Below are 10721 nucleotides of genomic sequence, written 5' to 3' on the forward strand. Positions count from 1 at the left end.
AGGATTATAGGGGGCTGAGAACCCCTGCTTCACCCTAAATGCCTGAAGAAACTCTCGCACTTTTCCTCCACTAAATTGAGTTCCATTATCCGCGATGATTGTATGGGGCAGCCCGAACCTGCAGATGATATTCTCCCATAAGAATTTCTTCACATTCTCTTCCTTAACCTGTTGCAGAGCCACACCCTCTACCCATTTGGTAAAATAATCCGTAGCAGCCAACATAAACCTCTTTTTTCCGCTTGTCATTGGCAGAGGCCCAACAATATTATCCAGCCCCCACATAGAGAATGGCCAAGGGCTGAACACATTGTGCAAATGCTCAGCTGGAGAATGTATGAACGGTGCAAATCTTTGGCATTTCTCACATTTCTTGGCGTACTCTGTGGCGTCTCTCTTCATATGAGGCCAAAAATACCCCTATGATATCAACATGTGGGTAGTTGTTCGCCCTGCGGAATGACTCCCGCAATCGCCTTCATGAACCTCTGCCAAAAACTCCTGCGCCTGCCGCGGCCCTATACATCTTAAGTAATGGGACGCTGAAATTTCTCCTGTATAGGTCACCCTCCAGCAATGTGTACCTCTGACTCCGCTGTTCCATTCTTCGCCTCTCCTGTTTATTCTCTATCTCTACTCCCCTCAAGAAAGCCTTTATTGGTTCCATCCAACCCTGATCCCACTCGGTGGTGAGCCAAACTCCAGCCTCATCTGATATACTTGGCTTGTTCAACACTCTAACTTCAATAGACCGACCCTCTGATCCAAGAAGAACTGCCGCTACATAAGCCAAAGCATCAGCATGTCTATTCTCTCCGTAGCCTAGGTGGGTAAACTTTATTTTGTCGAACTTGCTTTCCCTTTGCTGTAGGACTTCCAGTTATCTCGCCATCCGGGGGTAGCGAGCTGCAAATCCTCCATTCACCTGACAAACTACCAAATTGGAATCTGAGAACACAGATAACTCACTCACCCCCAGATCTTTGGCCAAGTCTAATCCAGCTATCACAGCTTCATATTCAGATTCGTTATTTGAAGCCGCAAACCCCAATTTCATTGATAGCTCAAGGCGATTGTTCTCAGGAGTTACTAACACGACCCCAATTCCATTCCCGGTATCCGTAGCAGAACCATCCGTGAAAACTCTCCACCCATTGCGCATATCCCAAGGATCTAAAGGGTCGCGACTGACCTCCCCCTCAGATTCCATTACCATTTCCTCTCCCCAAGTGGGATCCTCTGCTGGGAATTCGGCCAATAAACTCCGCCATGGCTTGCGCCTTTTCAGCCGTCCTGATCTGGTATGTAATCTCATAAGAACTTAGTAATACCGCCACTTCAGCATCCTACCTAACTTCTCGACCCTCAACGCCTGTTTGAGAGGCAAATTCGTCACTACCACCACAGAATGAGCTTCGAAGTAAGGCTTCAACTTAAGGGTTGAAAATATCAAAGCTAAAGCATATATACTTCTCAATCCTACTGTACCGGGTCTCTGCATCCAGTAGGGTTTTACTTTGAAAGTAAACTGGCTTTTCTATCTTGTCGATCACTCTCACCAGAATTGAACTTATTGCGTACTCGCTAACTCCCAGATATAAATGCAACTTCTCGCCCTGTTCCGGTCATGATAACAATGGTGCCTTCCCTAAGTAATCTTTCAACTCCTGGAAGGCTCCTTCACACTCCGCGGACCAATGGAAAGTAGGAGTTTTCCTCAGCAAACGATATAGAGGGCAGCATTTGTTCGAAGACTTGGAAATGAATTTGTTAAGTGACGCGACCCTACCAGCCAATCTTTGTACTTCCTTCACATTCTGCGGAGATGGCATCTCAATCAACGACCGAATCTGCTCTGGATTCGCCTCTATTCCGCGGTGGGTGACTATGTAGCCCAGAAACTTTCCTGAAGTTACCCCAAATGTGCATTTCTCGAGATTGAGTTTCAGCATGCTTCGCAAGATATGCCAAAAGTCTCATGGAGACCTTATAAGTGTTCCTTTTCCGACATACTTTTTCCACCATGTCGCCAATGTATATCTCGATCCCCGCCGAATCTTGCCTTGAACATCTTTTCTCCCAACCGAAAGGTAGCACCGATTTTTCAGGCCGAAGGGGCATCCCGGTGTAACAATAGGTATCACCTTCTACCACGAAGATGATTTTCTCTTGGTCTAGCCCATACATCGCGACCTGATTGTACCCCATCGATGCATCCATGAAGGAAAACACCTTATATCCTGCCGTTCTATCCACTAACTCATCCACCTGGGGCATAGGGTAACAATCTTTTGGGCATTCCTTGTTTACATCTGTGAAGTCCACACACATTCTAACCTTGTCGTTCTTTTTTGGTACCGCGACCACATTCGACAACCACTCTGTAAACTCTATCTCCCTTATTATCCCCACCCCCTTCAGCCGTACCACCTCTTCGCGAATACCTTCTGCGTATTTGGCTCTTATGCTCCTCATCTTTTGTCTTACTGGCTTAGCATCTTCATTCATATGCAAATGATGATGGGCGTATTCTGGGTCTAAATCAGTGATATCCTCGATTACCCATGCAAATACATTAGTATTGTCCATAAAAAACTGCACCAGCTTGCATTTCCATTCTTCAGGCAAGTCAGCTCCAACCGATGTAAACTTTTCTTCCTCTCCCACCCCAAGGTTCACCACTTCCAACTCATCCACAGTTTTCGTTCCCAACGGAGGCTTGTACACTTCTGTTTCCGCTGCCTCCTGTAATTGCTATGTTGATCCGGGTTCATGTGACGGCCCCTCCCTTTTGGTACCGTGGACCATATTTTTTACTGTAACTTGATGGATGTTCTGTGCTGCCACTTGATCCCCTCTTATTTCGTACGTTCCCCCATTAGCTGGGAAGCGGACCACCTGGCAAAATGTCGATGGGATGGCCTTCATTTCGTGGATCCATTTTCTCCCTAGGATGGCATTATACTGGGAGCTAGAATCCACCACCATAAATCTGGTGAATATCGTTGTCGGGCCGGCTGTAACCGGTAACATCAATTCCCCCATGGGCTCTGTCATCTTTGCCATTGAACCCATACTGATTGGTTTGTTTGAGCTTTCAACCGATCTCTACCGATATTCATCTCCTCCATGGCCCCTTTAAACAACAAATCCATCAACTTCCGGCCTATCAACACTCTCTTTACCAGATAATTACACATCGCTATAGTAATCACCAATGCATCCTCATGCGGGGAAATTACTGACTCCAAGTATTTTAGGGTGAACATTATGCCTTCCTCACCCTTCGCGGTTCCCTTAACTAACCGCGGTATGCTGACAACCTCGTTCACCTGTTGTAAACTCGCTGTCTTTCTCACCTTTTCTCTATGTGCATTTCTTCCCAGGGTTTCTCCACTAAAGATGACATTGATGGTACCTAGAATTCTAGCTGGAGTAGGCACTCTCTCGGCTTGGCGAACCTCTGCGACAAACTCCCTGAGCATCCCTTTTTCAATCATTCTCTCCACTAACCACTTCAAAGCATAACATTCATTCGTGGCATGATTCCTGATTTGATGATGTTTCGGCAGTAAACTGCTTCAACACAACGAGAGCAATGGTAAAGAACGCACTAAGAAACAGAGGAATTTGATGTTGGGGGAGATGAAACTGAACCAAATAATGGCTGCCTCGCACTCCAAGATCTATTCTCTAGGGATCAAGTTTCAACGTAGTTCCTTATGAAAAATAATGTGGTATTTATATAGGTAGAGTAGAGAGTTCTTGTAGCTCAAGTAATCTTGTTGCTTGAGTAATTGTGATAGAATATAACTGTCAACTGATAATTATCTTTTTGATAATAAATGAATCTGGACATAAATCAATGTATATTAGTGACAAGCCATGTGGCTAAGGTTCAGCCTTAGACACATGAGTTAATGGGCATATACATTGATCCATGATATTGCGAATTGGGCTTTAGCCTTGTTGATTAAATGAATAAAATAGAGACCCCTACTAATGGACGTTTGCCACGTAGGTGGGGGTCGAAACACCGCCCCCTCTTTGTTATGCGAACAAAGTTCACATGGCAAAGAAGAGAAGAAAAATCATGGAAAACTTGAAATAATAAAAGAGTAAGCGGAGTGTATAACAAAGTGTCGTGCGAACGTAAACGATAAGAAAATGGACAATCGGAAAAAAGTCGTGAAGTAGCTGAAATGAAAAAATGTCAAATTAACGTATACGGGACGCAATGTAGTTAAATAAAAGATGGCCGAAAATGCACAGAAAAAAATAAAATATGCACAGAAATAAAATTGCAAAAAAATTCGATTGGCGAAAAATCACCAACGCTTTCCAATAATAATCTGAAAATTTGAATTCGACGATGCCTGCCAACGGAATATCGAAACTTGGATTATACCGTTGAAAATTAAACGTAGGGGTAGTTTAGTAATAATAGTAATAAAAGGAAGTTAAATACTAATTGGACTCAAAGTGTTCGGATGATGAGATAAGAATTTGAATTAAATAAAAATTCGGATTAGATAAAAGTTTGGATTAGATAAGAGTCCAACCAACAATTTAAAACTAGATCCAAGAAATATCATATAAGTATTGGCTAAGCTCCATATACAAAACAGTAGACAGAAAAAAAAAACGCAGTAGAAAAGATATATAAGGGTGGGATATCGCGTGGCAAGGCAGCATGCGATATAGAAGATTCATCGTAGTGAAATAGGATCTAATTACTGACAACGTCCATAGGAAAACAATTGTCAAGTGAAAAATCTTCAAGTCTTTTCCACATGCTATGTCATATAGTGTTAAAAAGAATCGATTGAATCTAGTATAGAGGGTATATCAGTCTGGGTCTAGAGATATTGCTATGTGTTGCAGTTTTGGACATCGAAAGGAAAGCAATACTACGTGAAAAACTAAGTAAAGCATGATATAACATGATATACAAGCTATGGGGCAAAAAAGCACACGTTCTCACTAGACGATGGAAGAAATTTTGCCATGACCAGGGGTTTAAGGCTAATGATGCCGAAATTGTAATTAGTGTGTTGACCTTTCGGCATGTAAAAACTAACAAGTTATGTTTTGGCATAACTTGGCAACGAAATCAACGAATCATTGAAGGTAATTGAATGGGTATTTTAAGGAAGGGTTGGGAGTTTATGTTGAGATGAATAGGTTGGGTGTTAAAGCGAATCAGCTTACTTATGATAGTGTTTTGAAGGCGTGTACGAATTTGATATGTTTGAAAAGAGGGCCGCATATAACGAAAATTGTCTAAGGCCATGCCCCAAAGAAAAAGATTGAACATTCACCCAGGTTATTTGGGAAAAATAGGTCTCCCAAGATATTGGCTAGAGAAGATGGTGAGGTGGCCATACTGATGGCGCCAGTAAACAGAAAACATGTTACAACCAAACAAGATACGGTCACAGGCGCCCGAGGGAAAAGAGGGGCACCGTACTGTTTTGCCTTAAACCGATCCGTTCACTGGAGTTAATAAATCCGGTTTTTTTTTTTTTTTTCCCGACCAAGTAGAAACGACCGTACTATACGGGCGAAAAATAATCGAGAAGAAGAAGACTCGATGACGATCGTAGACTTGGTGAGGTGGAAAGAAGGTAACAGATATAGCGAATATATACGAGGCTGCGGCATAATCTAGCTTAGGATCGAGCAGCTTCAAATTGGATCGGCTAGGATATTAAGCTTAAATTATTGAGTTTCGATAAAAATTAAATTTGGCCTGTCGAAGAAGACGAAAAAAATGGAGAAAAGTGCGGAGAATATGACAAAGCGGTGTCGGAAAAATTCGACAACGACATGAAACAAGTATGTCAGTATTTTTTCTATTTAGCTTCAAATTTTGGTTAAGTCTGAAAGACTAACGAAAAGATTTGTATTTTCTTCGCAGGTTGAAACGGCGAAATTACGAGCAAAAGATATTGACGAAAAAATTTCGAACGGAAAGATCACAATGCCGTAGAAATAAATAAATAAAAATAAGTTTGAATAAAGTTTTAAACACAAAGTTAACGTAAAGCGAATTTTCGCCGCACAGAGAAACGACGGTTGTACGAGCCTCGGAAAGTTTTGCTCAGAAAGTTCGGCTTAATGCCTTAGAAAAAATAATGAAGTTGTCAAAAAATTTCAATTGGTAAATTTCTCGTAAAAAGATCGGCAGAATACCTTAGAAAAAATAATGATGCTAACGAAAATTTTCGCTCGGAAAATTTTTCGGAGAAAGATCGGCACAATGCTATAGAAAAAATAATGACGCTGACGAAAATTTTTTCCGGAAATTTTTTTCATGAAAAGATCGGCCACGATGCCTTAGAAAAAATAATGAAGCTGACGAAAATTTTCGCTAGGAAATTTTTCGTAGAAAGATCGGCATAATGCCTTAGAAAAAATAATGAAGCTGACGAAAATTTTCGCTCAAAAAATTTTTCGTAGAAAGATCGGCACAATGCCTTAGAAAAAATAATGAAATTCGACGAAAATTTTCGCTAGGAAAATTTTTCAGAGAAAAAGATCGACAATTGCCTTAGAAAAAATAATGAAGTCGGACGAAAATTTTTGCTCGGAAAATTTTTCAGAGAAAGATCGACACAATGCCTTAGAAAAAAAAATAATGAAATTTGCCGAAAAAATTTTCGCCGGAAAATTTTTTGTAGAAAAAGATCGGCAATGCCTTAGAAAAATAATGAAGGTGACGAAAAATTATCGCTAGGAAAAATTTATCGTTAGAAAGATCGGCACGCTGCCTTAGAAAAATTAATGAAGTCGAAAAAATTTTCGCCGGAAAATTTTTTCAGAAAGAAGATCGGCACAATGCCTTAGAAAAATAATGAATCGCGGAAGATAGTTAACCGAAAGTGCTAAAGTTTAATGCAGATTTCGAAGAAGAAAACGAAGATTTACTAGAGCGACCGTAAGATAATTGACAGAGACAATGGATTAGGTAATTGTGTGAATGTAATACCATAAAGCTAAAACTTCTTTTGATGAAAAATAAATAAAAATAAAGTATGTGTTTGCTATTGAATGTTGTTTTTGTGACAGATAACATACCTGTGGAAAACTGACAATGTTGTTGATTTATGTAGTTGAAATGAAATAGAATGAGATGCCCCCATGTAGAGAAAAATGCCCCCAATGCGTACTTAACTTTGCAAAATTAGGCTAAGCGAGCATAAAAGCGTTCAAACTTAGGCTGACGAAGCTAAACGTGGTAACCTCGTCAGATTTTGTCGGAACGATAATAATGGACTAAGCGAGCGTAAAATCGTTCAAACTTAGACTGACAAAGTTAAATGCGATAACTTCGTCAGATTTTGTCGTAGCGATATTAGCGAACTAAGCGAGCGTAAAAACGTTCAAACTTAGACTAGCGAAGTTAAATGCGACAACTTCGTCAGATTTTGTCGTAGCGATATTAACGAACTAAGCGAGCGTAAAAACGTTCAAACTTAGACTAGCGAAGTTAAACGTAGTAACTTCGGCCGATTTTTTGTCGTAAATGGATAGTAATGAATGAAGCGGCGTAAAAGCGTTCAAACTTAGACCGACAAAGCTAAATGTGGTAATTTCATCGATTTTTTCGTAATGATGATAGTAATGAACGGCTTAAAAGTAAAAACGTTCAAACTTAAACCGAAGGTTAAACGTGGTAACCGTCGCCGATTTTTCATAATGATAGTAACGAACTAAAAGCGCGTAAAAGCGTTCAAACTTAGACCGACGAAAAGATGATTGCAAAAAGTGATGTGTCTTGACCCTTCGCTTCTAACGGCGGGCGGAGAGATAAGCTAATGAATCGCATGGCGTAAGTCATTTCGGGTCTTTGAGTGATAGAGATGCTATCAAATTGTCGAAAGCAAGACTACATATCAAACTAAGATAAGCCGCCATACGCTCATCTCTTGCTTCAAAAGACCCACTAAACCGATTGGCAACAAGGCGAATCCGTGTATAACCGAGCTTTCGCCCCCCAATCAAAAGCCGTTCTCAAGGCACAAATGGCACCTCATACTCGGCCGTTATTTGAAGCGCGGCCAAGTCGCATTGATTTCCAAATCTTTTCTCCACGGGTTTAACAAAACACATCCAATTCCATCCATTTACTATGCGAGCCATCTGAGTAAACAATCCATATGTCAATGGGATTAGGAATTGTGTTTTCTTGTCGGTCTTCATCGCCCCCAATTAGCGGCGGCAGAATGTCTTCCATAGATTTTTCCATCAATGTAGCTGCCAGCTATATGCCACTAGGTTGACCCGTTGAAGGACTTGTTAATATAGGAGGACTAACCAAGTATTTCTTCAGTTGTTGCAATGCTATCTCACAATCAATGTTCCAAGTTGTCGCCCTCTTTAAAGTCTGGAAGAAGGGATGACAACGATCGGAATATTTAGAAATAAATCTATGAAGAACGGCAAGCCGACCAGTAAGTCGTTGAATTTCCTTCTTATTTTTGGGTGGTGACATATCAATAACAAATACAGATCGATCGGGGATTAGCCTCAATACCTCTACGAGTCATGAGGTATCCCGTAAATTTTCCAAAGAGGCCCAAAAGAACATTTGGCGGGATTGAGTATCATGTTATACTTGTTAAGCCTATCAAAAACAAGTTAAAGATCGGAAAGATGATCACCCGTATTGTTCAATTTAACGACTATATCATCGATATAAACCTCTATTATTTTTCCCAACAGATCGGAAAAAATTGTATTGAAGAGTAAAATCCATTTCACCCAGAAGATTTAAACAGACAGACGCCCCCGGTCGAGCCTATGTGGAAGATGACACCTGCCATTACCTCTTACAAGAGTTAGAGATTATAGGCGGTACACATTTTTGGGTCCGACTGGAAATTGTCTTTTTCTTTGCGTGTAACCAACCTATCTAGGTCGGTAGTTTGTCTGGGATTGTGGTCTTCCCTCTAGTTACTTCTGTGACACCTTTTTTCCCTGTCTGGATGGACCTGTCTAGGATGGCGATTTTCCGCAAATCTGCGAGGTCGGCCTTCCCTGTCAAGTCGGTCCAGTCTGGGATGAAGTTTTTCCTTATACTTTTTTTCGTGACGCCTTTTTTCCTTGTCTGGACGGACCTATCTAGGATGGCGATTTTCCGCAAATCTGCGAGGTCGGCCTTCCCTGTCAGGTCGGTCCAATCTGGGATGAAGTTTTTCCTTATACTTTCTTTCGTGACGCCTTTTTTTTTGTCCGACGGACTGCCTAGGATGGCGATTTTCCGCAAATCTGCGAGGTCGGCCTTCCCTGTCAGGTCGGTCCAATCTGGGATGAAGTTTTTCCTTATACTTTCTTCCGTGACGCCTTCTTTTCCTGTCTAGTTGGACCTGTCTAGGATGACGATTTTCCTCAAATCTGCGAGGTCAGCCTTCCCTGTCAGGTCGGTCCAGTCTGGGATTAAGGTTTTCCTTATACTTTCTTCTGTGACGCTTTCTTTCGGAGGCAATTGTATCGCCGTTTGTGGTAGCGGCGGCGGCGGTGCTGCTGCCTTCCGGAACCTAGTAACAAAAGTACGTAACTTTTCGTCACGTTGTTGCTTGATGTTCAGAAGTGAGTCGACATCCTTTGGCGTCTTGCAATTGTGGCGGAAATGATTAACAAACTGATTTTCTAGTTCATTGAATTGGTGAATTGATCTTGAAGGCAACTTATTAAACTAACGTAATGCTTCTCCCTTTAGAGTTGATGGAAAGAGCTTACATATGAGCGGATCATCTCCACCCCATAACACCAACTTATTTTTGAACGATAGAACATGCAAGCCAGGATCTCCTTCCAACTCATCATAAAGTTCAAAATCGGGTTGTTTGAAGTCGGGATGGTGGTAAGCTTCTTGAATGTCAAGCGAAAACTTATCAAGTACGCCATCATTGACTGTCAAGTTTTTCATTCTTACCCCCCTTGACTCTCTATCGTTAAGTTCTTTTGCAATCAACTCTTTCAACTGTTGTTATGTTAGAGTTAAAGTATTGGCTCGAACAACTGACGCCCCCGGTCGTGCCCATGTGGAGAAGGATACCTTCCATTATCTCTTATTGGTGTTAGAGATCTTTGGTGACGCATACGATCGACTCCGACCGGTGATTGTCTTTGTTTATCCCTCAGAACCACTGTTTTAGGCGGTAGTCACCCTTTGGCGGGTGGTCGGTATAATTATACCACTTCTATATGTTTTGTTGCTTTGTTATGCGGGATGCTCGCCTTCCCAATCATGTCGGACATATCTCGGATGGCGGTCTTCCCCGAAATTGTTTCTCATAGGTAAATCTTCCATTTGAGATCGAACATGTCTAGGGTAGTATAGTTATCCCCGCCAATCCGATTCTCCCCCATAAGTACGGGTAATAGGGTCATTACTCTTGAGAGTGTGCCGTTGATTGTGTTTGAGAAATAACACGTTGTTGAGGGGCGATGAAGTGGATCTTCAAGACGCGGTCCCATACACTAGAATGGCTCGTCCGCCCCTTCGTGGGTCGCCGATGTTGTTGAATTTGCGTACCTCGCCCACCGCCTTTGCCTCTTTGCCGATTCCTTCTCAAGTTCCTATTTCAAATTTTTGACTCATCGTAACTCACGCCAACCGTGATTAGGAGTGGCGGTAAATGAGGCGGTGGTGGTGGCGGCAAAGCGGCCGCTATGGTTGGATGTTGAGAATTGATCTTACCACTAGGAGCAAC

This window comes from Coptis chinensis, chromosome 4 (genome assembly GCF_015680905.1).
Source record: "Coptis chinensis isolate HL-2020 chromosome 4, ASM1568090v1, whole genome shotgun sequence".
Lineage (NCBI taxonomy): Eukaryota > Viridiplantae > Streptophyta > Magnoliopsida > Ranunculales > Ranunculaceae > Coptis > Coptis chinensis.